Below are 6448 nucleotides of genomic sequence, written 5' to 3'. Positions count from 1 at the left end.
AGTCCTTTTGTTACTTCCACCACAATTTAGGGAAAGTTTGTAATAAAATTAATTGTTTTGTTTCAGCCTCTGGAGAGCCTGTGATTTCTTCCACAAATCATGCAGAGTATTGTAAAAATCACCTCCCCCCCACCCTGCCAAGTGGGATGGGACACACACTTGAGGTTTGTACAGAATTCCTCTAGCCTCACACTCTCAAAAACAGCAAATAGAGAAATGTTGAGAAGTGGATGAAAACAGCAGAACAATTTCTGAAAACTTGTGGAGCAAGCAAAGTTTACTTCATTTCTAGTATTCCCCAAATAATTCACCAAGTCAATCTGCTTCCAAGGAACAGATCTCATTTTTCTTCTTTAACTTCTAAACCTTAGATCGTATATTTGTAGGTCAAAGATGCTGAATCAAAAGTGAAATGGATACTGGTTCATCCTATCTAAGTGTAGACATTTATGCTCAATAGACTGAAGTTTCTAAATAGAGAACAACGATCATTTAGAGACTGGAAGTGAATCTGTGCCCCAAATCTGTATATTGTGGAAAAGTCTATGGAATTTGTTATAATGGTAACGTAGTGAAAGTTCAAGCTACAACTGTGGTGTAGCTGGCTATTGGGACTGTGATCATGTGCATACGTAGGTGTATCGTCATCACTTTCCTAGGTGGCCCAGGTGTTATTCTCCACACAGATGAAACAATGAACTGACCTGAGACAAGGTGACCGATTAAACTCCTGGCTGGCCTTGTGCAGAGCTGTGACTAATTGTGACAGGAGCACTTCAGGTGGAAATTTCAGATAGTCCTGTAGATTCCCCCAGGCATCTCCTGCTGTCCACAGGCCAATTGACAGGCATTATTTATGTGCTTAAATGTGCTGATTAACATCCTGGGTAGAGGATCTGGCTGTTGCAGAGACTTCCCCAGGCAGCTCCTGCTGCAGAATTGACCATATAGTACACAGGAAAGTTGCTTGTTAATACTCTGTAGAAACTGTTACTGATGCAGAAGTGCTCACATACAACAGTCTTTGGCACACAGAAAATTACAATATTTCGTTTGTAGTTTAAAATGTTCAATAGAAATGGATCATGCATGCAGTGGAGTTGTCAAGTAGGACCACAGCTCAGCTAGTTTATAAAAAATTAGTAGAACTAACAGTCCAGGAAGTCTCTCCCTGTCTGGCTAAAGACCCTTAAAATGGACTCCTATCACCACCTGGACTGTCACTGACCAACTTGTTGGAGATTTGATTCCCCACCTGAGTGTTATCCTATGTAAAATATCCCAACTAAGTAGTGGATTTGGATTTTGTGGTTGTTTAGGTGGTGAGGTTTCTTTTCTTTTGTTTTGTTTTGTTTTTAAACAGTCTGTCTGCAGTTGTCTGTTCAATAGTATGTTCCCCTGAACTCCTTCCAAATTCTTGCTGGGATAAAACACAGTCATGCACCTTCTCCTTTGCCTGTGCTTTGATTTCTGTAGGGAAGAAACCTGGACTTGAAGCTAGAAGAAGTCAAGGTGCTCTTCAATGAGTATTGACATATAGATAACCAAGAAGCAGGATGCTGAGGTGTGCTGCAGAGCATAATTACCTTCACAGCATCAAATCTCTCTAAAGGTAGATATAATGTACATGGAGAGAGAAAGACAAGACATTTGCACAGGGTGGCTCATATAAATGGCTACACAGCTTGCTTAATCAGACCAACAAAGAACGACTCCTACTGCTAAGGGAATTGTTAACATGTTTGGGATGGGATGGGGATAGGCAGGAGGAAGAAATAGTGACTCTTGTTAACAGTGGGTGGAAAAGGCAAAGAAAATTGTCAGTCTCTTTCAGTCAGCTAAATTTGGTTTGCCTGCTGCCATTAGAGCACAGATTATGGACTGGCAGTCTCTGAATCAAATTACCTGGTCAAAGTGGCTAAAATTATGTAAGTTGAACCAGCCCCTTATTTAACTTAAGGTCATATCCCATCCTGAGGCAAATGACACTATCTTCCTTCCTTGCAGCCAACAAGTTTGTGGCAGGGAAACCTTAAAAGCCTCTGCCTACATGAAACAGATGATACTGGGAGAAACGTTCAAGTCCCAAAAGAAGACATTATGTTTAGGAAAGAGCTAATCAAATTAAGATAAGTTCTTCATGAACATTTTCTCAAATAAAAATGCAAATGTTTTGGGTATTTTTTTTATAAATTGCTCTAGAATTATTAAAATTTTGAGTATTTCAAAGTGAAAAGAAGTCTGGAACAAATAATAACCTGATAAGAAACTCATTTTGACATGTGCTTGCATGTTCATGGTTTAATTTGTCAGTCCATGTCATCCTACTTTCAAATATTTCAAAATTTTAAAAAAGGAGAAAAACAATGTCATATGACCAAAAGCAGTCAATAGTGAACTGTCAGAGTTGACATTTCATGGACAGTCATAGATGGTATCTATATCAATAAACTACTTGGAAGATATTTACTTATCATATATACCCACAGAAGTCAGAACTCGTTTATTAATCATATGCAAACAGAAGATAAGAGCTAGATTTACACTGTATAGTATAGTTTGACTAGCTCTAAAATAAACACTGTTTTCTAGGAGGTTTTGGAAGACATTTATTATGAAAAACAAGAAAGAAAAATCTCTTAGTGACTGAATTTCTTGTAGGTGAAAGAAGAGTAGGAATTCAGGTTAAATGTACTAATGCCCAGTCTGGCCTCAATACTGTAATTATGGTAATCAAACACTATTTATTTATATCATGTCTCTTCTGTACTAGTCTCATGCATACTAAATATTTACAATTCAATCTGCAGTTTGCAGCTTCACATTGGCAGCAGCTTTTAAAAATATTTAATAAACTACTCCACTTAGCAGCTTATACATCATTTGGGAGTAATACAACAGAATAGCTGGCAAGATAAACCACCTCCTAGGGTGCTTCTTCATTCCAGAACAAACCTGACTATTATTACTGTAATCAGTTTTACGGTCTTATGTGACATTTGAGATCGCATTGGACCATGTTACTCATAGCAGTGGATTCCAAGTTTGAGATCCTTATTCTGATGTACTTGTGCATGGTATGGAAAATGGCTATTTGGTCTAATTCATGACTACTATTCTTAAACAAATGTGAACCACGTTTTTATTACAAGAAATAAGACCCAAACTTACACTTGAGCTGTATCTTTAAAACAAGCTTCAGCAATATTTCAGTGTAGGTACCCTTGAGCCTTAACTTTGCATTCAGAACCTTGAGCTTTGCAAAATTTAGAGACATTATTAATTGAGCAATTACAACAATAAATTTTAACTAGAAGGAAGCACTTGCTAAACTCTTGAATCCTGTTATATTGCTCAGTCTTAATAATTTCTTTTCTAGGGCTACAGCATGAATTCAAACATGAAAAGGGATGCAGCACCATGTGCAGTAATCTAATGGTGTAAAGACACCTGTCCTCTTCCTTGCTGTGGAGAACAGCTGAGTTGTAAGACTGGAAGATCATTCAATTCTCAGTACTTGCTAATTGACTGAGCATTTGACTACTGGTCCACAGGAAGAAAAAAAAAAAAAAGAAAATAACAGGGGAATAAAAAAGACTGCACAGAATATGCAAATCAACAGCAGCCTTTAATTTTCTGGAAGTAGAAATGATGCTTGTGCAGTATCATCTCTACAGTATTCTAACTGAGATTTTGCAGCTGCGAATTGCTTTTGCCCTGAAACCAATTAAAAATGCAATGTTTGTTTTGGAAAAGGCCAAATCACTGCAGAAATCTGTGGTCCTCTGCCTGCTTGGGAGGGGAGGAGTTGAGGCTGCAGATAACTTGTGCTTACCAGGCTGTGGAAGAAGGAATCTTGAAATGTAGAATAATAATAATGAAAAAAAGAATTGTAGACTTTTTAAAAGTAAACAGGCTTAATTTAGCCATTCTTACAGATGTTGAAAGTTGGATTTCTTTGCACATGAAAGATTATTTTGCTTCTGGCTCTTTTTAATAAGTAGCATTGAATATTTAATGATGTTTCTTAAAAAAGTCTACATTAACTAACCATGACCCCTTATCTAGGGCAAGAAAAGAGAACACTTTCCTTAATGACCCAATGCCTGGGGAACCCTATTTTCTTTAAAGTACAGAACAAGTAAGGACATTTATAGATCTGGTGGGAGATAATAAAAAGTGCCCAATTTGCATTGAAAATCAACAAGAGTCCTCTTTAGGCCTTTAAAAAACTCCTCTTTTGTCAAATAATGGGAGTGCACACAGGTTATGTCATAAAGTTAAGTGCAGAGATGAAGGCATTTGAGAGGGGAAAAAAACTATCCTGGAATCTTCATAGGTAAATTTTGACTTACATTAATCATTGTCTGCTTCTATAAAATGCCACATCAGTTAACAACACAGTAATTTAAGATTGTTCCATTTCTGTCCTGAGAGAGTAGGTGACATGGCTAATTGCTACTGCCTTTCCGAGCAGTTTTAGCTTCTGGGTCTGTTATTTGTGCAAAACAAAAGCTGATACTTTTGAGGTGAGAGCTAACAACTTGGTCCTTTGGGGCTACAGGCAGCCTTTATTTTCAGGAAGCACTGTTCTCCTCACTCTGTATTCATCCAACTTCTCTTTAGGCACTACAAGAAGAGGTCCAAGCAAGAATACTGGTTGCCATATGGCTATTTTCTGTAGGCACCGGAAAGAGAGATAGGCCCCTCAAGGGAGAGTAGAACCCACTGATGAGTTGTATCATCTTTTGTGAATGCCTGTCACTGTGGCTTGGTGATAGAGGACTCTGTTGTGACAATGGCCATGAGGATAACTGAGTTCAGTATATAATGTGGGATGACTCTGGGCCTGCAATTCCTCTCCTGAATGACTGCAGAGAAAGGTAGGAAATAGTAACTGATTTATCTTACTGCTGAACTTTTGGCTTTTATATTTTCAAAGCCATTTTTGCAGTTAAAAGCAAGAGTTTAATGGAAATTTAAAGAATAATACCTCAACTCTGCTTCTTGCTGGAAAGCATTGAATAAAACTAGTATTTTATTCAGCAGAATAACAGTGGGAAAATTAGCAACCTTTTCTCTATTTTTTTCTCATAGAAAACATGCTTCCTTTTCTATTTATCTCATATGAAGCATTTTTAACTCATTGCACTAATGATTTTGAAGACAATTAGATACAAATTATTGCAAATTCCTTTTCTTTGCAATAACTTCTTAAAAAATCTCGTTCCGCATTATTGATAATTTTTAAGATTGAATTTAACTTATTCAGGACATTCAGTGTGGTTTCTAATTGCTTGTGAAACTTTTGGAAGATATCAATATCCTATAAAAAGATCACAAGCATAATATGGTCAAGAGTATTTGAATTATCTCATAATAATTTTGCTGATGAAGGGCAACAAGGAACATACATAAAACAATTGAGGGGGTTTTTCTTCATCTTTATGATCCTGGCAAGATCTATAAATCCTTTAATGCACAAGTTCAACAGCCTCTTTTGGTTACGATGCATCGAATGGTAATTTAGCAGGACAGAATCCTTTCTTTAAGAGATATATAAAAGGTTTTCAGTTTTTTTCCCATCCAGAGAACAGATGTTTTCAAGCAGGAATAGAATGTTGAGTTTCATTAGAGACCCATACAATAACTAAGCTGTTATAAAGAAGTAATTCTTAGCCAAATTGACCGTGTGTCTCTTGTCTTGACAATGAGACATTTGGGGGTATGGTTTTGAAAGCATCTTCAAAAAAAGAAAAAAAAATCAGAAGGTCATGCCTTCCATTTTGTCAGGACAATTGCTCCCTTTCCTTTAGGTCATTTTGAGACACTTATGGGTCCACTTTACTGACCAAAAGGGATCGACTGAAAACTTTGTGAAAGCATTTTCCTCTAAATGAGAAGAGAATTTGCAGGGGAATGGGCAAATATTTCTTAATTTTTCATAAGCCTGAAATTTCAAAGCCAGATCTCAAAATTCTTTTCTGTTTATATCAAGCGATTGACCTCAAACCATTACATAGACACACATGCTTGTATGTCCTCCATACGGGCTAATACACATGTGTATGATGTATATGTCATAGAAATATGTTGTACATATCACATTTGGACCACTCATCAGGGTTTAGAGTCAGGGGTATACTTAGCACTTTACTGCTCTGTGTTTGAATGAGTTAAAAAATGTAATATGGTACTTGGTTTTCATTTTCATTCCATAAATTGGCTAACATTTACTCAAATGATTATAATGCTAGCCAGCATCCATTGAATTTAGCATTCCTTTTAATAAGACCTGTTTGAATTTTCAGGATCTCCTTCTCTATCCCTTTCCCCATTCTTTTCTATTCCTTTGAAGACAACATGGATACAATGATGTATTCAACTTGAATGATTAAAAGTTGCAAAACCTCTAAGCGAAGCTCTGGTGAGTCAGACCAACAGCTCA

Source organism: Cariama cristata, unplaced genomic scaffold, assembly GCF_000690535.1.
Source record: "Cariama cristata isolate BGI_N322 unplaced genomic scaffold, ASM69053v1 scaffold10102, whole genome shotgun sequence".
Taxonomy (NCBI): Eukaryota; Metazoa; Chordata; class Aves; order Cariamiformes; family Cariamidae; genus Cariama; species Cariama cristata.
Note: the sequence above shows the minus strand (reverse complement) of the source record.